General features: G+C 44.0%; 1 protein-coding gene across 8 annotated transcripts in view; it reads right to left on the bottom strand.

The window, feature by feature from the left end:
- PITPNM2 (phosphatidylinositol transfer protein membrane associated 2) overlaps positions 1–19239 on the bottom strand; it is a 1082174-nt gene extending 1062935 nt beyond the window's left edge. For 7 of the 8 annotated variants that reach the window (XM_085633970.1, XM_085633975.1, XM_085633974.1 and 4 more), the window contains exon 1: positions 18711–19239. The gene's annotated coding sequence lies outside the window, so the exon portion shown is untranslated. The remainder of the gene's footprint in view (positions 1–18710) is intronic. The other variant, XM_085633971.1, reaches the window with a different exon arrangement.
- Positions 19240–22348: the final 3109 nt, after the last annotated feature.

Here is a 22348-nt window from a genome sequence, read left to right as displayed (position 1 = left end):
TATATATATATATATATATATATATATATATATATATATATATATACTGACATCACAAACGCACAAGGCGGAGTCCGTCTGTGCTGAGGTCATTGATTTACAAACATTTTCCAAATCCAGTCTGACGCCTCGAGGTATTCAAAATGTGATGAAGCTGTGATTAGAAGTCTCTAATCAGAATGTCTCACTATTTAAGAGTTACTATCACTCCAAACGAAAGACAGTTATTTCATCAACCAGTATAAAATGACATAGAGAAAATTTCACCAATTTTCAGGGGCAGCTGATGTGAGCTCCTGCACCCTTTGACCCATGATGGCATGAGAGGGTTGACCTCCCCGTGTAACCCCAAGAGTGCATACTTCAGAAAGTAAACTGGTCTCTTTACTTTCTAGAACTAGCCCTCCTGGCATGATCTCTCGGGCTGGGGTGTGAAGGGTGTGTCAATGTTAGATCTACCCTTACCTTTTGTCCAGAACAAGATATTGAGTCAACGATCCTGGATTCCAGCCTGTGGTCTAGCTTCTACAGTGTTATATGTGTAAGTGCTGCACACATACGAAGAATAAAACAAATACATATTTCATTATTTAGATGCAAAAGATTTTCCGTCAATATTTTTATATACTGCAACACAAGGTACTTTGTCAACATCATTAAATGTACGTGCTCCAAAAATGACATAGCACAGTCCCTCACAACTCTTAAAGCGAGATGGAGAGAACATTTAAAATCAATACCAAAAAGTGATGTAAGATTATTTATGCATTATTATGGCAAAACCTTTTGGTACATATCGTACCGTTGAGTAAGTAGGTGAAATTAAGTTCTGAGCACTGCGCATATATAAAGAGATATGCAGCTATTTTGTCATACGGTGTGTCATCTCTGTATCAATCCTCAGTAGATATATAGATAATTTATAAAATGTGTACTAATCTTCGCTGTACCTCCTAACTCATGACTTCTCAGATAGTACTGTGAGAATAACCTTTTGCAATAAGCATCTTTTAGAAATTGCAACAAACACTTTTTAGAAAAGAGTTTCAACCACACTGCAGCCATTTTAATTAAATGCTGTTCATATATGTATATGTAATATACATTTCTCTAAGGATCCTGTCAGTGGCAAATTATACGGTGAAGTACTAAAATAAAGTGCCAATAATTTCCTAGAAAACAATATTGCATCAAATATTAATGAGGTAATCTGGAAAACACAGCAAGAAGACACGGAAATCTATATAGAATGTAAGAATGTTAGAGCCATGAACCCTATAAAACACATAACAGTGTTCTTTGGTTCAAGCGGTGTTGTTGAAGCAAGAGCCTGTGTTCGCGCTATCCATCAAATCCAGCTGGGGAATTTATTTTCAAGTTTTCAGACAATAGCTCTGAGTTACTTTGAGAAACATTAATATACATGACTACAATCAGTTTTTTTGTTCTGCTGATCTAATTAAAACACTCTTTATGTACAAGGATCTGACAAAATGTCTATACATAGGCTCCCAAGATTAGAAAAATAGGAAATAGATATGCATATTAAAGGTTGCAGCTCATCGTTTTCAGTTAAAAATGGATGTAGATGGAAGAACTGCGTTGTTACTAAGTAGAGAAGATTATCAGGACAGCTTAATCGTAATGTTGTGCTATTTTACAACAGACTAAAATGTAATAGGTATGATTCTCAAAACAAAAGTGGTAAAACTGTAAGCACAGAAGTATTCCGGTGAATGGGTGAAAATGTACTACTTTTTTCAATTGACTTACACTGCCAGGGCCGGCTTTAGCGCTGGTGGCGCCCAGTGCGACAATGTTAGTTGGCGCCTCCCCATGACCACTCCACCCCGGATTCTCTCACTAGCACCCTTTAACAGTGACCAAGTCTCCATAACTACTCTCTCTCAGATGCATTGAATTAGTTATATAGCGCCACTAATACCAATAAAGGATGTCAGAGCACTTTGCATCAGACACACATTACACAGAGACAATCAAACATAGGTGTATAAGTGAGCTTATAGGAAATGTTACATAAGCCAAAGGGCTAAAAGTGTAGGAGTCACATGTCATCCATAATGGCAGGCCGTATAGTTTAGGAGTGCTTGGTGTGGAGAAGCACAAACTCAAGAGTTGAAAAAGAAACAGCATAGTTGGGTGTTTTCTTTAATAGTAAGAATCGATTTCTACCCAAATTAACCCTTTATGCAACATTAATCTATACTCTAATGTATACAGTGTGTAAGCAGCTCTATGATGAAAGCTAATACTTCACTGTTCATTATTAAGACTTTAAGTTATAAATTGTAAGTAACAAAAGGATGTCTCTTTTAAAATCAGTAACCTGCTGATCTGTTTACATTATATGCACTCTGTAATCTACATGGTACACGTTCTTTGCAGCAGGCATATTAACCCTCTGCACTGCCTGCACATAAGCCAAAACATCAACTATACAAAACTCCACTCTCTCCAGGAAGAATCACCGGAGTTAACTTGACATTTTGTGAGGCCTGGTAATTGCCGGAGGAAAGGAAAGCAGCAGCAGGTGATTTACAAACAAAATAAACTTGCAAACACGGCGCCCCCAGGAAGCCAGCACCCGGTGCGGTGGCACCGGTCGCACCGCCTTATAGCCAGCCCTGTACACTGCTAATAGTGTTCCTGGAAAACACCAAAATTTGCTGTGTTCAAGTCCTACTATTGGCAATGTCGTGAAACATTTTCACATGTTGCTATTTCCCTAACGTGGAATTGTAAGCACAATACACCTCTTTGGGAAAGACAGCCGATGTACAATTGCATATTTTCTTTTTTTATTGCTTTTTTTTTTACTCCATGGGGGGAAATTAATTCTACATGGGTAACTGCCCTACCTCTATATTCCCATGCAGGTTAGGGATGTTACATGCCCTTACCCACCCTGGAAGGGAATTTACTACAGACCTTAATTGTACAAAAATCTGCAACCGTTTTCAGAGTGGAAAAGGATCAGAGAGGAGTTTGTGAATACAAATTCACAAATCTGTGGATGTTTGCTACCTCCCTCGGTAGACCACACATTGATGTACTCACTCCTCCACCCCTCCATATTTATAGTTTGCTACTGACTAATTTACACAGCCATGGTGTTAGATCTGGTATCCTTGGCGTGGTTCTCCCCAGACTTTTTGCCTTCAATCCTCCAGTTTTGCTGGTTTTGTTTTTGCTAGCTTTAGGACTCTGCGCACTTAACCGTGCTACCCAGTACTAAAGTGCTTGTGCTCTCTCCCTAAAACACAGTGGAATTGGCTTATACCCAATTGGCATATTTAATGTATGTGTAAGTCCGTTGTAAAGTGGCACTACTGGTGCACAGGGCCTGTAAATTAAATGCTACTAGTGGGTCTGAAGCACTGATTGTGCCACCCACTTAAGTAGCCCTCTTAAACATGACTCTGACCTGCCAGTGCACCCTGTGTGTGCAGTTTCAAACTGACATTTCAACCTAGTAAAAGAAACCTTTTGCCAGACCGCAAACCTGCCTTGTTAATACATATAGGTCACCTCTAGGGTAGGCCATATACAGCCCAGAGGGCAGCGTGCAGTGAATTTAAAACATTGAACATGCACTTTTTAGGTTTACTTGTCCTAATAGTGAAAAACTCTCACACAGGATAACAATGGAGTTACCTTATTTCATTAAAAAAGTTATAGTTTCCAATTGTGAGCAGGTAACCAGTTCACGTTTGGTGTCCTTGGAATTGTAATGAAAAATCCTCTCTCATGGTGAAATCTGATTTTAAATTACAATTTTGAAAATGCCACTTTTTAGAAAGTTGGCCTTTTTCTGTCTTAGCCATTTAGTGCCTGAAGCCTGTCCCTGGGTCACCTGACTGGGTGTAGCTGAGAGTTGGGCTTTTTGTAGTCCTCCTATACTGCCCCACACATTTGAGAGCTTAGGTGTGCCAGGATGGGACATCACTAGCCGGATAGGAGGGTGGAGCTGGGCACGGCCCTACTTATACTTAAATAGGTTGTGTCCTGCTTCCACACATAGGGACACAGACACTGTGTAGTTAATCTGGACCCAGGACAGGGAAGGCAGGAAGCCTGTGGATGTCAAAGGGAAACCTATATAGCTTCTCCCACTTCAACGGAAAGCCCAGGTATAAATATTGCACCCCAGACATCAACTCTTCAGTACACTTCTGGATTGGTGGAGTCTCTGCCAGGATGAAGGACTAATGGGGTGCTGGGCTGCCGCCCTTCTGTGTTGACTTGCTGCGTGCTGCCCTCAAGCCTGGGTGAGAAGAACTCTACCTGCGTCTGTTGAACCCGGGACCCTAGAGTGACTCTAAGGGCTACTGGGGCTGGCTTCCTGACTACAGCCTCAGGGACTGATGACTCCAGCAACATTGAACCCAGCACCTGGACTGCACTTTACCATCTGTGAGTGCTACCCTGCCAAGTGGTACCACCGCAATCCTGGATGCTTGGAAGTGGGCCTAATGGTGCTGTGCCTGCCCATCTGTGGACCCAGCAGAACCAACATCTCCTCGGGCGCGCTGAATAATCCCAAGCAGAACTGTAGCATCGTCTCTGCTGCGAAGGCTCTCTCAGCACAAGGACTCCGAATTTATCTCGCACCTGGATTGGAACCGCCGCTGTGCAATTCACCAATGCAGAGCCTAGCATTGCAAATCTCTTGTCGACGGCAGCCTCGACAACTACGCAGGACCTTGCATTACAGCTCCTCGGAACGGATGCATCACCTTGGCAGTGAGACACATCCTTGGCACAGGGCCTCACAACGCTCCGCTCATGTTCAGTGAGCCTAAATGGACCCTGTGGCTGGCCCGTGCTCTATCGTGTTCAGCCTGAAGTTCTGACTTTGTCCTGGTTCGGTGTGACCAGACATCCCGGGATGGAGCTTTGAGATTTTTGGTGCTATATTTACTGAAATCTCTAAAATTGCAAATCTTCCATTCTACTGATTGGATTTTTGTCATTTGGATCTTGCTGTATTTATTCAAATCTTTTCTATTTTTCTAAATTGGTGTGGGATTTCTCTTGTGTTGTGTTTTCACTTTATTACTGCTTGAAGTGCTGCATATATACTTTATACATTGCCTCCAAGTTAGGCCGCACTGCTCTGTGCTACGCTACCAGAGGTTTGAGCACAGGTTAATTTGGGGTTTGCTTGTGCCTCACCCTGACAAGGATAGATTTTGCTGTTTGATTAGGGTTTCCCCCCCCTCAACCAGTAACCCGATTTCTTACACATGGCATATAATTATGCAGTAGTGAATGTATTTATGCCTATTTTTCCAAACACAGTTAGGGCTGCTCTTTGTCATGCTGCAGTGTCACAATTTGCATTTCCAGCATAAGGTCTACTGCAGCACCAGGACTCCTCAGCGTAGTTGCTGCCCGTATCTACTCATGCTCTAGTTTCAGTGGTAGTCAGCATACAATGCAAGTATTTTCATTTCTTGGTCACATGGTATTGTGTGAGGGACAGATATAAAGGTTAGACTTATCTGCCTGGTCTCCCAGTGAATTATGGGAGCAGCACCATACAAGAAATGTCCTGCTAACATAATCGACTCTTTGAGGAACCGAGTAACTCCTGTGGAACAAGCACAGTTTTCTTGGTTGCCTGGCTGATCCTGGAAGTATTTGGAAGGATTAGTCCCTTGTATAAGTGTGAAAGTTGTTCCCCACAATGTCATCTCCTTCCCACTCGTCACATGACCAGCTTGGGTTTGACAGTTCCATAAGTCCAGTACTCCAGTGATGCCTTTTAGCATTGAAGTCAAAGCACCTGGGGCACAATGAGGTCCATAACAATAGTTGCAAATTGTGCACCGACTTTTAGCAGCCTCTCTCCGATTTTGTGATTTGGGCTATTTAAGAGGTCGCACAGCAAAATCTCCAGTTGCCGGTGATCGCAGAACAACCTGCCTAATGAAAATTAATTAGGCAGGTCGCTAATTGTGACCCCCTGTGATTGGCTAAAAACACAGCAGGGTGGCTTTGCAGGAAAACCGGAACATCATCCCTGCATTTGTATTTCCAAACAGGAAACTTGTATTTTTCAAGCAGACCATGTTCCGTAAATGGGGAGCTGGCAGTGGTCCCCCTAAGGATGCAAAGAGCATTCCTACAGAGACACCTTCCTCTTTGCAAATCAGTTGCCATCTGCTTTGAGGTGTTAGTACCTGATCAGTGGTTTGCGACCACAATTACAGTCACAAAATATGGAGACATGTCATTATGACTCACAATTCAGACGGACATCCCTTTCACATACCCTACTAAATTCAATTGGGAATCGGATCCTAATCCCCATTTTGCAAGCTGCAAAGGCTTTTCCGAATAACAAAAAAGGTCTAGTACATAGAACAACACCCTTTTGTGGTTAAAAACCCCACGATTTTGCAAATTTCAGGGTGTGAGACCAGAAAATGGCTTTGTACAGCAAGCCCGGATCCTTTGGCCAGGATTGGAGTCGCTGTCCTCTATGGTCTTGGAGTTTAGGGGAGCTCACTTAGCTCATGCAGAATTTGTAACGACATAGACACTGCAGACGACCACAGATTGCGAGCATTCAATTGATGAACAGACCCCAGGACAGTGATTTTAATCAAAGAGGAGCACCAGATGGAAAGATGGAAAACTACTTCCAGGCAGTAATTAGCCACCATATCATAAATAATTTAGATCACTCAGTGGAAATATAGGAATAATCAAAAAGAAAGGAAAATGAGAGGTTTTTGGAAAAAAAATGGCTTTGTTAGTGATGATGAAACCAATAATTTAAGGCATTGGGATCTTGGGCCTAAATTCCCGTGTTACTGAAAATTCCCATAGGGATCCCTGTACTAATAGCAACATTAAGGTATATATGCCCCTTCATGTAAAACAGATGTCACACAATGTCCTTATATGGAAGTGTTTGAAAAATAACAATATACAGACTGCTTCTAGGTTGTTGTTTTTTTTTCATTTTCTCTTGCGCACACAGACATCGTTAAGTCATTCGGCATGTTATGGAGGGAGGCAGGCTGCTGACATACAGCTGTTTTTGCAGCCAATAGACCACTGGTACCCTCCTAGTCTATGCCGGTGCTAGACTACGGAGATGTGCTCCAGCTGAGCTTGAACGAACGATCGATTTGCTGATGCTTCGAAAAACTGCAGCGTGACTCATCCCTGGCCGTAGGATATCAGACCATGTTACATCAGTCTGAGATGGCAGCCCCTGGTGCCTAGGATTGACTTATTTGTGCTAATCTTAGAAGCTTTCAAAATTCTACTCCTCACACCTACCTCTGGAATGGATAGAGGATCACCCGTATAAGCCAACGAGCGTGCTCGTGTCAATGTGATCTCAGGTCCTCAATCCATATATTTGGACAGCTATCCCTGTTGTTCCCTCGCATGCTTAAAGCAATTCATCAAAACACAAAAAGCCCAGCCATCTACCAAGGTAGGGAACAGGAGGCGATGGGGCCTCTAGGGTGAGCTGGCCTCCAACCACACATGTCAAGCACTAGAAAGCCACCCGAGGAAATGTTTGTTTATTTCTCTATGAGTGATTGTCCATCTCAAGCCTATCTACGGACACACACAAAATTGTGACGGGATGTCCTTACACACCACCAGGTGTCATACTTCATCATAGGACTCCCCTTGCTCTACAAAAACCCGGTTTGATGAAGAGCCGGCCTGCACTTTATAGTAAAGGAGGCACATCTAACTATGGAACCTGTGATGTGAATATATAAAATCACTCATAGAGGAATAAATAAACACTCACTCTGGTGACTTTCTAGTGCTTGACGTTGTTTGTTAGTGGGTATAAGGCACTGGAACACCATGCCTCCCCCGTCATCACTCGTATCAATGATACAGTCAGAAGAAGTCTCTATTTCGATCGGGTCTCCTAGGACTTTGCGATAAGTTAGAAACATATGGGGATTAGGCAGGGTTGTTTGTAAAGATTTCTGCTTGACCTACTCATAGGGTTTGGTCCTTGAATACCTTTTGCGAGGGATAGCACTGCCACATTAAGTGCAAAGCCAGACTTTGCGAGTAGCTTGACAGAAGCACGGAAGCTAAGATTTACGATGATTGTTTATCGTAATTGCGGAGTACCACTCAAAGTCAGATGTGTAATTAAAATGGAATCAGGTGTTAAATGGTGTTTATTCCACATATCTTGTATTGGCTTCATAATGTGTCTGCCAACGCAACAAATTTTCAATGAAGCCCTCGCCCAAAAACGGAGACTATTTCTTGCCGTCGCTAGCATTAAATTTGGCATGTAGCACAGATGGTGGGCTACTCCCACCTGTGATGATGTCTGTACTTTTTTAGCATATAGCAGCTCTGTCGGAAATGTAAGTTTTGATGAGATATGCATATTTTCCATTGCCCGGCAAGGGCGTTAGAAAGCCAGATTTTTTACTGCAAATAGTAATGCACTGGTCAATTCATAAAGCATCAGGTTTTGGGCATACATTTTATGTCAATTGGAAATTTTTCTAGAAGGGAAAAAACCTTTACTTTTAAACAGGTGCGACAAACTCATGTAGCCCGGATATACAAAGGTTTTGCATTCATTTTTTTAACGCAGACCCGACACAAAATCCTTTTTGGGATTTGCAAACCAACACAAATGGAGAATAGCACTTGACGCATGGCAGTGCAGTGGCTCCACAGGTTAGCATGATGAGGGAATGGACCAGGTGATTTGATATAAAATAGAATTCGGATGCATAGAACCTTACACCAGTCCCGTGATCCTAAAATTTGCAATCCCAGGGAGGCTTAAAGTGCAGCCAGATTAAGTAAGCAAATGACCCCAGCCAATGAATAAGCACTCCTGGGAAGTGAGTGTGCTACACCCCAGGGGATGAGACCAAATGTCATACAGCATTTGAGTCAGATACACAAAAGGTCACTAGAAGGTCAATGCTTACCAGGTGCAAATGGACCACGAGCTGCATGAAGCAAGAAAAAGGCTGTTTGCATGGACCAGCGCAGGAGTCGCTGATAGGGAACCTTCGGTGGTTGAGCACTACTTTACCTCTCTTTTGCAGGTTATTTTGCATTTCTACTTTCTTCAGTACTCACTATTTCCCTATTTTTCTCTTCCCTTTTATTACTTTCTCGTGGTCGAAGTGTGATGATGAAAAATAAGTCCCTGTCCCAGGAATGAGTGGCCGTGCCCAGCACCTGCAACCACTGGCACAAATTAAGCATTGTTCATACCCCCCCCCCTTGTGTTTCATTTATTTATGAAGGTTGCAATAAATCATCTCTGCTGAGAGACTCACAGCAAAGGCCTGGGCTCACTCAATGACCAAGGCCTTATAAGAACACATTGCAGTGTCGCCGCAGGTGCTGTGATAAACTGCTCATACATGAATACTGACTGCAGCAGTATTCTAATTATCTGTGCATCCACTCGACTGCTGTAATCTAACAAGGGCTGGGAAACTTCAGCCAATTAGACACAAGAACATGCCAAATGGAAACCAATAATCCAGTCTCTCACCAGTGTAGGTAACATGGACTTTCATTAGAAGGACATGTTAACTGTGCATAAGATACAATATACAATATCTATCTCAGCTGTCAAGAATATATAGAATTAAAGAGAAATGTGAATAACGGGGATACTTTTACACAAGGGGTTATGAGTAGCATCAAATAGACAATGAGAGCGAAGCACCCGTTGTCTATGATCCGACTCACAACCCTGGGGTGCAAAGCATCCGTTATTCACGCTTTACCCATCTATAATTTTGCGTTATGTAAGGCCTCCAAATTCATTGGTTCCTGCTTTTAACTGCTACGTAGGGGCATAGGAGTAATGGGGAAGTCATACATAACATGGCCTCTCCTACCTGTCCAAAATGTTAAAAAAAAGTACCTGGCCTATACCACTCTCTGTGCCTTTCCTACCCTCCCATTTCCTCCGCTCCTGAAGTTGTGCTCTGCTCTCCTTCAATCAATCAATCATTTGTAAAGCGCACTACATACCCACGAGGGTCTCAAGGCCTTCAGTGGCATAACACGAAACAACGCCCCCTCTTTCCCTTTGCAGAATAGGGGGCCCCGGAATCTCCCCTTTTTCACAGATATGAACTGAGCTCAACTGAGGCATCCTGAAAGGTTGAGGGATCGATCCCCTGAAGGGTAGGGGCCTCCACACACCACAGGGGCGGCAGGGGCCAACGCCCCTGCTTGTATTCAATCTGCCCTTCCAGCCAGCGGACGAATATCTCTTCTGTAACACACATTACATGAATGCGACCCTCGATCTATAGATATAACACGTTTGTTTGTCTAACTTTTTATTGTTCCTATTAAAGTACACAAGCATTCAGTGCCACGTTAACCCAACCTCAGATATGCTCCAGCCACCCCATAACCCACGTAGCGCTACATATACAACAGTTACAACATTGGAGTCGCTGCCCTGTTAAAATGCAACAAAAGTAGTACGTCCCTACTCAACATCCATATGATAAGGTTAACTGCTCCTCAAACTAGCGGAAATCTGACACATCCAAATAACCCTTTCTGGAACACTTGGGCTAGTACATTTCTCAAAGCAGCCAAACAAGTTTGACATCATTGGATTAAACAAGGTTTGGCAAAGCCAATAGGTCTGACGTTTGCTGACAGCCTTCTGGCTTTGTCAATGCTGGTTTTGTTTTGTCATAGATTTTGCAAAACTTTATTGCTGGGGAAGCTGCGGACCTTCATCAATCTAAGAAAAAAAACTGTGGCTAAAAGGAAAAATATATTTTGATCTCTAAAAGCACACGTTGCCATAGTAGACCCTGATACTGAAGGAAAGTACCTTGTCGGTGGATGTAATCCTTGTGAAAAGGGCAGAATGCCATCACTCACAACAAAGTTGGCAAATGGCTGAAGTGGGCTGACCCACTGCCTTATGCTACATGCTGAAGTGGGCGGAAGAAAAAAGTGAATGACACAATAACAGACCAATGGAGGAAGAGAACTGGCTGAAACTCCCAAAAGTATATTTATGCTTACAATTTTAGTAAAATCAGAAGGTCTTGCCTAACACCAGGCTTTAAAAAGGCACATGCATTTTCTATGCTCGATTGGGGTCCAGACACAGAGAAGTACAGTCCTTTGTCCCATCATTTCCGGACTAACATTTGGCTCAGTTCATACCTCTTCAACAGCCTGGTTGTGATGCCATTGGTTCGTCCAGAAGTGTGTGTGTGTGTGGTTTAGTGGATTGTGTGAGGTTGGGGTATGTGTGTTTTTGTATGCATGTCTGTATCCGCATTTCTGTTCTTCACGGGCAGTAACTATGTGAGGGGGCAGAGAGGGATAAAAAACAGAAGTAGTCACTTCAAAAGAATAGGAGAACGAACAAAATGAAGAAGTGAAGAAGGGTGCATCGGTGGTTTAAAAAAAATACTTCAATGTAGGTTAAGAGTTAACAGATGTAGAGAATGTGTTGTTTTGACGAAACAAAGCCCTTTCTATGTCACCCTCCAGCACAGGGTAATTCACAAACGTTCCAGTCAAATAACCAGCCAGGTAGATGGTAAGCTAGGTCCATTGTTTAAGTCCCTGACACGTGACCTGAAGTTCAAAGGTTTCACTCTTTCTGACATCCTCACAAAGCTAGCTCAAACTGGTGCCAGCAAGCCGCAACATAATAACACCTCTGTTCGATCAACAATAGGTAGTTCAGTCTCTGATTTCTGGCACATACAAGCTAAATTATTACTTGACTTGTAGCAAAACCAAACCACTTGGAAATTTAGAGTGACGCATAAATTAGGCCAAAGAGAAAGAGGAGTTCTTGGTAGGGTTCAGTTTTACCTGGAATTAGGAGCGTCCAGTGAGACAATCTGAAAGCCTGGAGTGGGCAACACTGGTAATATTTTTCCATGGGCAGACTGCACCGTGGGAGGAGGGGGAGGGAGGGGGAGGGGAACACTGGTAATATTGTTCCATGGGCAGACTGCACCGTGGGAGGAGGGGGAGGGGAGAGGGGAACACTGGTAATATTTTTCCATGGGCAGACTGCACCGTGGGTGTGTGGGTGTATATATATACATATATGTATGTATATATATATATACACTCTCTCTCGGCATTTGGGGATACCAGTTAATCAGGATCCAGAGAATTTGGGTGAAAATGAGAAGATCATATGGCCTTACACAATAGGCAAGTACATTGAGCTCTGATTTTTCAAGGGGTGTTTTGAATGTCCAGCAGCAAAGGCCCTGTAAAGGTGTATGTCTGCTTTATAAATTCTCTTACCCCCAGCTGTGTGACCACGTTACCTAACTAGTGCAGAGTTTGCCCGAGTGTAAAGATGGTGTCTACACAAACATGATGTGTGGCGGGTACCGTAAGGCACAATCAGTCAGTAGGTTACCATGGAAACACCAGTGTTAATTTTTTATATTTAATATGTATGTTATCAAGTTGGAGTCCAACAACACACAGGTGTGACCATCAACTCTTACTTCAGTGTGCAACCTGGAAGCTCTCAGACAATCACCCGGATACCCAGGGGCTGTGGTCCATCCCCTGGAAGGTTCAGGGGGTCGGTTTCAGCGGCAGCATCATTTACCTTCAAGTGACCTACACTTAATGTTCTAGCTAATATAGCAGCTTGTGCACAACTTTAGTTACTTCCTGATTTTGGATATGACTGGAACATTGGATCTAGAGAAGGAATAATCGAACAAAATAAGAAAACAGTGCAAAAGATAGAAAGTAGGGATGATGAGGGACCTGCCAGACAGAGATAAACATACACCAAGTGTAGGGTGGTGAAAGAAGGAAGCATGAGGTGGTGTCAAGACTAGGCATTCCTGGAATTAAGCAGCGCCAGCAGCAGCTCCAAAGAAAAAAATGTAAGCCCCTGAACTTACGTTTATTTTTATAATGTAAGCGCTGTGTGCCAGGCACAAGTGTCCTACAATGTTGCCATGGAAAATACATTTGATTGTTATGTGACATGGAGTTCATCCATTATCACTTCCAGGTCAGCCCTAGTAATCAGTCACCTGCGGCAAAAGTTCAGCTGAAGTTAACCTGATAGTGTCCAGCCTTTGGACATGATGTCCCTGGATTGCTTTGACCCCACCGTAAACCCCTATTTCTATCTGAGCGCGTCCATCCCACAATTGTCAAGAGGTTCCTTGACACATGGGACACCTTTAGATAGTGCAGGATGTTTTTTTCACTAAAAACTCTCTGGATGCTGGAGCTGCTGGTGCCACAAGCAGAATGCTGTAAACAAAACTGCATTTCTCAAACTTGACAGGGTTGTTTGCTAAATAAAAACTCCTGGGATTGCTGAAGGTGCGCCACGTTACATGGTGACACTTGATGACTATGAGAAACTAACGATAGGCAGTGTGTGCTATATAAAACCGCTATATAAAATGTAAAAAATAACATAAAAATAGATATTGCTTACCTCCCTCGCTTACTTCTTACCTCCAGGAAATTCTCCCACCCCCAATCTGAGACCTGCATTGCCTAATGTTTCCAAATGAATCCATGTCAGCAGTACCATGATCCAGTCCGGATTTTCTGTCTATAAACCATAGTAATAGTGAATTTCGTTCCAAACGATTAAACATAGAGGAACCGGAACTCCAAAGTGCACAGTGCATTAGGTTTTTAAAATATGCCAGTGATATACTAGTCTACTTGAAAGGTTCCTGCATTCCAGACATTCTACGCCTCAAACACTGCCTGCTCCTCCTCTAAACCTAAATGTTCACCACCTGCCTGAAGCTCATCGCCACCTACCTAGAATTCCTGCTAAATACCCCCCAAAAACCGAACTGGTCCAAACCTGTCTTAAAGTTAATGACTTGGAAGAATTAAAGCCACATAACACCAAATCTCTTGGACTCAGCCTGGACACCAGCCTCAGCCACACATTGGCAAGAAAACAAGACAACCTGGTACCCACTCTCTCTACTAAAGAAGGTGAAACTGATCCTGCAGAAAGAAACTCAGAACAGCAGCTCAAAGCCTGGTACTCTTGCATCTAGGTGGTGCTATCACCACGCCCTCAAACAGGCCACAGCTCCCTTTCAGGGCATCCTACAGACTGCAGCACGCGTCATCAGGGGCTTTGGGACATATGAGAACCTCATTCCCAATCTGATGGAACTCCACAGGCTCTCCTTGCCAGCACACACCAACCTCATAGCCTTCTGCTTCATTTACAAAGCCATCGCCACCACCCCTCCCTGCCATATCTGAGCGACAAGCTCAGAAACCCGCTGTGCTCTGCAGAACAGGGCATCATCAAACCAGACATGGGGAAAAACAAGACAATAGGTCTATGCATCGCAGATTTGGACCAACATGCCTGTAACCATCAGGAGGGACCCAATGGTTCTCCAATTTAAGAAAGAGATGAAGAAGCACTTCTTTTAAGTACACTTCATCCTGAGGCCGTAACAGTCCACAAACCAGCGACCTCTACAATCAATTGTTGATTATGTCTTTGCCTCTGATACTGATCACGCCTTTTGGTTAGGTTCACGCTATGCAAAGATCACTTATATATACATATAGGTAAACCCAGGACAAGAGAAATGGTGTCCATAGTAACATTACCACTGCCACCATCAACCCCAAATATGGTGTCTCTAGACTGATAGGTACTTGATGGGAAATATAGGTATTTATGGGTTTGTAGACCTCAGCAACGACTTTTAGCTTGATGTGAGAGTAGGTTATAGGTCATCATGCCAAGCGCCTGGATACCCTAACTGGTAGTTAGTCGCACTTTATAAATCCTGATTCATTGAAGAACGTTTCCTAGCCTGTCGATGGAGTTCTCGAGAGCTACACAAATTTTGCTTGTAAATGGCGAAGTATCCACTTATAAATTTTAATTAAAACATTTCTGATCATTCTGCTCGGTGATGAGTCATTCAAGGGCAGTTTTCAACAAAAGTACATTTTTAAACTAAAGCTACCAGTTCACCCCACTCAAGAAATCAGAGAGACCAGTGAAGTCATATTTGCAACGGGAAATCAAATCTACAAATCCAAAATGCAAAACACTGCTCGGTATAAAGGGGGAGGCCAGGTTGGGGGTGTCACTTACGAGCAATGCTCTGCTTGTCCTGTTCTTAGAAAACACGACTTTCTATTTTGGAACTTGCAGTTTTACTGCTGTCATTAAGTGTAGGCATAAAACCCCCAGCATTAACACCGCTTTCAACTAAAAATATTGGGCCCAGCCGAAGGGGTCACACACAGATTTACACCGCATGACCCCGTTTCCAGGGTGGGCAGAGAAAAGGTGGATTCAACAAAAACGGTGGCACTTTTATGAAAGGCGTTCATTTGGTGGACAGAGCTGGTCAATGGCTCCAATGAAAATTAGTGTCTGCTGGGAGCGGCCGTCTCGTTTGTCAATAAAAGTGATAGCAGTAACCCACCTGCGGGCAATGATTTGCACGAGGAAAGCCAAGAATGCAAACATGGTGGAGATGATGTTAAAATATAAATTACAGATATATACGGACAGCAAAAAATAAACATTAAAAATGTACACTAGAAAATAAAAGACCATAGAAAGATATCTGTCTATGAAAATAATAGCATGCATTAGATCCCTCTATACTTGGCCCCAGATATGCTCGGCTGCAGTTAGAATTCTACCTTAACCTCGGTTTTATCATAGACGGGGAAGCATTTGAGAACTTTGAGCTTTTCGACATTTTTTGTAGGCAGATATGTTTGTAAGGGCTATTCTTTTGCAGTCTAGATTTAAGAACCTCAGAACTGTAGTCTACATATTTGGAATTTAGATTTCGGGTGGAACTAACATGGCGGTGTCTTGCAGAACCTTTCAGCATTTCTCTTGAAACATTAAAATATCTGGTAGTTTTCTGGTAATGAAGTTACTGGACATCTTTTCCATCCTGAAGCAGCACACACGTTTCCGATATGTAATGGGAGGTGCCGGCGAGGCCGCCATGTAATAAGGTACACCCCCCAATGGTTATTGTTGACAATGTCTCTGGGTGCCTGTTACTGCCAGACGCACGCAAGGATGACTCTCAGAAGCAATGCTTCAGCTGGTTATTCCTCCAACCCAGACATTTTTCTGAATATCTTGGAAATGTCTGGTAGACATGTTAGTAAAGGTCCAGCTGTTTCCGTTATATTTTGCTGATCTGTGCTAAGCCTGGGCCCTGGTTTCATGCCGGCATGACTCATCATGGGCTTTTCTGCTGGAATATTGAGTCATTTATTGGATTGTCATCCCGCTATATCCAAAACAGAGAATTCCCATGTTCACTATTCCCATGGCATAAAGTGCACACAGGTTGCAAATGTTCACTAGCCCAGGGCTACTAAAAGAACACACCAAGGCAGGGACAGTTTTAATTACAGTATATCAATTTCAAGCAGACAGATCAGGTGAAACATGTTACTGGGACAGTCACCTGGGGTTAGGGTTGCCACTGGACTCCTTGTTGCCGCGACACCTTGTTGCCAGACCAGTTGTGGCTTTTATTTCAGAACCTTTGGTTGCTCAGAGCTTCTAAAAGAATGCGTACTGCGGCCCAAAGTTCTGCTCACAAGTCCACGGCCTGAGCTACTGAATGTCAGAATTGTTGAATACTCAGGCTACGCATCCTTGAATCCACCCCATGCCTTTCATCCACCACCAGACACTCCCTGGCCCTTTATCTCCGTCTTACAGGCTCTTTTTCATCCCTGCTTTTCCCCTTTGTCACTGTTTTTCCATGATTCTCTTCGTCCTTCTTTCCCTCATTTATGTCTTTCGCTCTTTTGTTCTGGGCAGAGTCTGATTTTGAAAAATAAGTGCTGGATCCCTAAAATGAGTGCAGGTGGGCCCCACCTGCAAGCACTGGTCAAATTAAGCACTGGGTATTCTGGGAGTGGTAGTCGGGAGAGCCAACACACCTGAAAATGATGGTTTGTGAGAGACAGAAACTGCCAGGAATATACCATTGGTGTCCTACCTGCTGCATGTGACCCGGCGCGTTAGGTCATCCTGTGCTCTAAAGTAACTGAAAGGGGACACTCAGCACTAGTAAAATCTTCCAAATATATAAATATGTTGAGTAGGAATTTATTTATGCCCATAATCTTGAACAGAAACACTGTACACAGGATTACATCAAAAAGTAGAGTAGAAAAGATGGGCGGATGGTAAGAAAAAGATAGGGATTGCCAAATAGGCCGAATTGTGAAATATTAATATTAATATGTTAGTTCTAGGGGGTAGGTTGCCTCCTTTCCGAAGCTATTTTAAGAGAGATTTCGAGCTACGTGTTAACATTTTGAGGGGCTGTTGTAAAATAGCATTGCATGCCTGGAATGAGAAGAGGACAGGATACACACAAAAAATATGTCTCCAAAATGAAAAGATTGCCTTTCATAATCAGGGCCAGCGGCCAGGGGCAACTCTACGAAGGGGTGCCCATGGGGTGCACTGCCCAAGTGGCAGAAGGAGGTCAGCTCAGACACTTTTTACGTTACGTTATGTTATGAAATACCTCAAACTGTCCAGTGTTGGCTGAACACTGCTGCTATAAAGACGATTTACTGTCCTTTCCGTTCTGGTACTTGCAGTGCTGGATTTATAATGGGAAAATAAAGCGACCACAAGTTGAATGTGAAGAAAAAAATGGACTGGGTGAAAGGATAGGGAACTACTTCAATTTTTTTTATTCAAAAGCTCCAACGTTTTGTGTTTTCTTTTATAATGTATTGACATGACATCTGTTATGATAAAAACGTACCGTGCCAGTACAAATAAAGGGAATGTAAATATTGTTCTTTTTGCCATGGCACAGAATTTGCATTCATGGAAAATCCATTCATTATAAAGCCATACCCTGGAGCTCAGAAAGCAATTTTGAAATGTATAGATTCGGCGTTTGGCGCATATGCAAGTGACCAAAACAAGCAACAGATGCTCAGATCCCTGGGCAACGACTCCGTGACGGAAATATGATGGAACACACGCGCCAAACCGCAGCCACTGCCCTGTCACCATGCACAATTAAGACTTGATTTAGAGGAAACTCCTAAATAGGGATTTAAATCCATGGCTGAATTCCTTCCGATGGAGGAAATTCAGCTAGTGCAATCCACCCCGTATTTAGTATCCTTCAGAAACGGGAGGATTTTCAATTCCTTCCAAACTCGAAATCATTCTAAATAATAACCAATATTTCACACTTGAAAGACGTTGCCTAACAAAGCACAGGGAACCGAAACTGCCTGACTAGAGGCTGAGGACGGAGCTGCGGCTTTGTCCTGTCATCTCGATGCCAGTACGAGCCAGAGAAGGGAAGTCATCCTTTTTAAACCGCAAACGTTCCCGTCTCCCCCCACAACGTGCCTTCTAGCGGTGCACCCTGGCGGGCCAGTGCGCCCCCCTCTCTGCAAATACTGCAGTGTCAAGCGCCAGGCGCGCACGATGACAGCTGCTCCGCAAACTGCAGAAAGGCACGTTGCGTTTTTCCAATGTTTACTCAGAGACAATGCTAATTAGACTTTCATGTGCATAAACGGGGGCACTGCCAGGCCTGGTGGGGAAACTGTTTCTTAGCAACGGCGACAAGCAAACTCACTACATTCTTGGGTTGCAGAAAGGTGGAGGAGTGAAGTAAAAAGATTGTACTCACCCAAAGATGGTAGAGGAACGGTGCATGCCTCCCGGCTGCGGTGCAGCGAGTCAGGCCTGCCCTGGCAGGAGGTGTGCGGCCCCCACCCTCGGAGCAGCAGCAACAGCCCAGAGGCGCTCAGATTTGCATTGGCAACCTGCACTACTTGAGCACAGCCCTGCCGAGGCCGGCTCAGGGACCCCCGCACAGCGCCCCCCAGGCGGCCGAGGGGGCAGGGGCGTCGCAGGGAACCCCCCAGTCCATGCCCGGATGCTGCTTCCCACCCGAGCGGGGTTACAAGTTCAGCTCCCCCATCTTGTGCGCGAGGAGAGGAAATCACACACAGTGTCTGGAGCGGCAGCAGAGGGGGTTCCGCTGGCACCGTCCCCCCTGCAGCCCGCAGGAAGCCCCTCCGGGGACGACGCGGTCTCTCCTGAGCCGGACGTGCGCAGACTTCTCCGGCACCAGAAGCTTCACGGCCGCAGAGAGGAGCCGGTGCTTCTCGGTCTCAAACACAGGCTTTTGACAGCTTGGAAGCCGTGCCCACTGCAGAGCAGTCACTTCCCTGACTAGAATGCATTCCCTCACTCAGGCGGCGCTAACGCTGGGCTGCGGCGCCACCTTGAGGGAGCTATGGGGTACTACAAGCACTGGTCATCAGACGTGGTTTGAGAACTCTTTCTTTCATCTTCATTGGGTACCACAGTAAACTGAAATAGTTGTAAAATGCTCGTTCATCACCCTTTGCGGAATCTCTCCTTCCACAGGGCAGCCTGAGTAAACCATCCATGCAAGTTTTGAGTTGAGCTGACAGAAGACGCATTTGCTTCTTTTAATGTATTTCCCACAATAAGTGGAAAATACATTAAAAGAAGGCACTATAAAGGACTCTGGGGTTCTTATTTCTTTTAATTTTCTGTTACTGGCACAGTAGCATTTTTTTGTATCCTGGTGATACATTTTCCCTCAGTAATAAATGAAAATTCAGAATATGGAAATAAAAGTTTGAATTGAGATAGTGAAAGGACCCTCGTGGGACAAAAACGCTGTAGTCAATACATCAGGAGGCAGTTACCCTGCAGAAGCAGTATTTCCTCGGAACGATTTTGAGCCTGGTATTTCCGAGTGAGGAACTTTGGGGATATTAAATAAAAAAAAAGTCACATAGCGCGCCCCAGCTGCAAGTCACCTTGTTGCGCTGCGTGACAGGGAAAGGACAGAAATCCACCATATTTAACATAATACGTCGGATTCTTGTCTTTTCTCAGCTGAGGACAACAATGTGCTGCCTAGTGCCAACGTAGGCACCCTTGCACCATTGTGCAAGGGTGCCTATGTTGTAAGCATGGTTACTTTTGTGTAGAAAGGGACACCTGCTGCACAAAAACAATCCCCTGAGGTATTTTCCTCTTGCTATGTGTGCTGCAGAACGCAGCACACATAGAAGGAGGAAGTAAAGAGGAGAAATAAAGATATTTCTCCTCATTACTCTTCCCCTGGGAAGGCGTAGCATTCGGACGCATTCCCAGTTCCACCAGTATTGGTAAATCTAGGAATGCTTCAGAATACATGGGTGGATGCGTGGTAACTCCCATGCTTCACCTATGGAACGCCTTCCCAGGACAGAGTAAAGAAACACAATGATTTGTGCTGGGTTGCGTTACGTTAACAAGGCACTCAGGGCCACGCAAGGCGGCCTTACTTTGATTGATAAATCAAACTTAAGGATTGCGTCGCTTTTGCACCCCATTGCATGGCACAAAAGAGGGTCGACCCTCTGATAAATATGTCCCCTAGTCTGCAATGCAACTAGTAGCAGCTGGCTTTGAGGTTGACACTAAAATCAGTTCAGTGCTTATGTTATTTTCTCTGATACACGTTACAACTTTGTAGATAGCTCACTTTCCTATAATTGGAAAGTCAGTGGTATTGATTGATTGATTGAAGCTTTATTTCGATATAGAAACATATCATAAAAGCAATACATTACATCAATAGAAAAAAAAAGTTTAACAAAGCACAGTATAAAAGCCTACAGAATCAACAGTGGCATTTAAAAAAAAAGTAAAATGGTAGCCAAATTTTAAGAGCCAGTACAGGCCGAAGCACATTACTGTATCAACTGTTTCTTTGCAGTTCTTATCCTCCAAGCCCAGCCCAGAAATTTAGCCATACAGCAGGCAAAAAAGGGACGGGCATCTGAACGCAATATGCGTAAGGCTTCATAATGTGATCTTGTGCCCAGACTCCTACATAGGGGCTTCAACCATCTCAACCTAGGCACAGCATAAGCATGGCACTCAAACAACAGATGAGCTATGGACTCAACCCTTGAGTCACAGAAGGGGCAATAAGGTATAGTTTGAAATGGAGGTTTCCAGGTGGAAGTTAACAATCCTAAGGGAAGTCCACCCACCCTAAATTTAAAGTACAATGCTCTGTCACCCGAGTTATGGATTAAAACCAGATAAGGTTCTCTAAGGGGGAGCTCCTTAACTAGCAGGAACTGGGCAACAGATTTACAATGTTTAGGGTTGCACAATCTCTCGTTATCCACCCAAAACCAATAAGCCTTCTTTAGCATTTGTTTTGAAGGTGTTGTTCTGTTGACCCAAGCGTCTCCTAAACCCAACTCATAAAGAAGTCGCTTAACCTCCCTGAGCCAGGTTACCTTATGCCAGCCTGATAGGGATAAAAGTTCGCTTAGGGCATCTGCATAGCTACTCAGTTCAGGGACGTTCCATATCCTGGCCCATAATAAAAGGGGGCGTAGCCTAGCTTGCTCGCAAATTGGGCGTGTACCTGCATCTAGCAAGAGGGGGATTGTAGGGGTACTGTGGGGTAACTTCATAAGATCTTTATGGAAGTTGTTTTCGAGGTGGGTTAAGATGTCGACTCTCTGTATGCCCCACAATTCCGCGCCATACAATGCTGCACTCACCACCCTTGCCCTGTAAATGTCTAGTAGTGCCCCAATAGGTTTTAAGGATGAGGCACGATGTTCTTTGAGCAGGGCCCCTGCAACCCTCTTATGGGTCAGAAACACCTTTTGGTGGTGCCCCTTCCAACTCATATTGTCACAGAGTCGAATGCCTAGGTAGTCAAATTCTTTGACTTTTTCGAGTGGAACAGAGTCTAAAACAGGAGGGACAACAGATTTCCTGGGGGGGTTAAGAACAAGGAATTTGGTCTTGCTTATATTTATGGACAGGCCCTTGATGTCACAGAAGGCCTTGAAACTAGAAAGCAACTTTTGGATACCTGCTGGTGATTTTGAAATTAGTAGGGTATCATCCGCAAATAGGAGCGTAGGAACTTTCCTGCCAGCCAGGGATGGTGCATCTGACGGGTGTTGAAGCAGATGCTCCACCACTCCGTTAACATAGAGAGAAAACAGAGTGGGGGCAAGCACACACCCCTGGCGGACGCCCCTATCTACGGGAATACGAGATGTTTTTTCCCCCTGGGTACCCCATCTAATCTGAGCAAAGTTGCTTTCATGAAACTTTATGAGCAAAGCCAACAAGTAAGGGGGTATGCCCAACCTATCGAGGACATTCCACAATTGGGCTCGTGGGACCAGGTCGAAGGCAGTTCGCAAGTCTATAAAGACTAGATACAAGCTGCCCCCACCCAGCACAACCACTTTCCAATATATC

The sequence above is a fragment of the Triturus cristatus genome, chromosome 11 (assembly GCF_964204655.1).
Source record: "Triturus cristatus chromosome 11, aTriCri1.1, whole genome shotgun sequence".
Lineage (NCBI taxonomy): Eukaryota > Metazoa > Chordata > Amphibia > Caudata > Salamandridae > Triturus > Triturus cristatus.
Note: the sequence above shows the minus strand (reverse complement) of the source record. Positions and strands in the feature narration are given on the sequence as shown.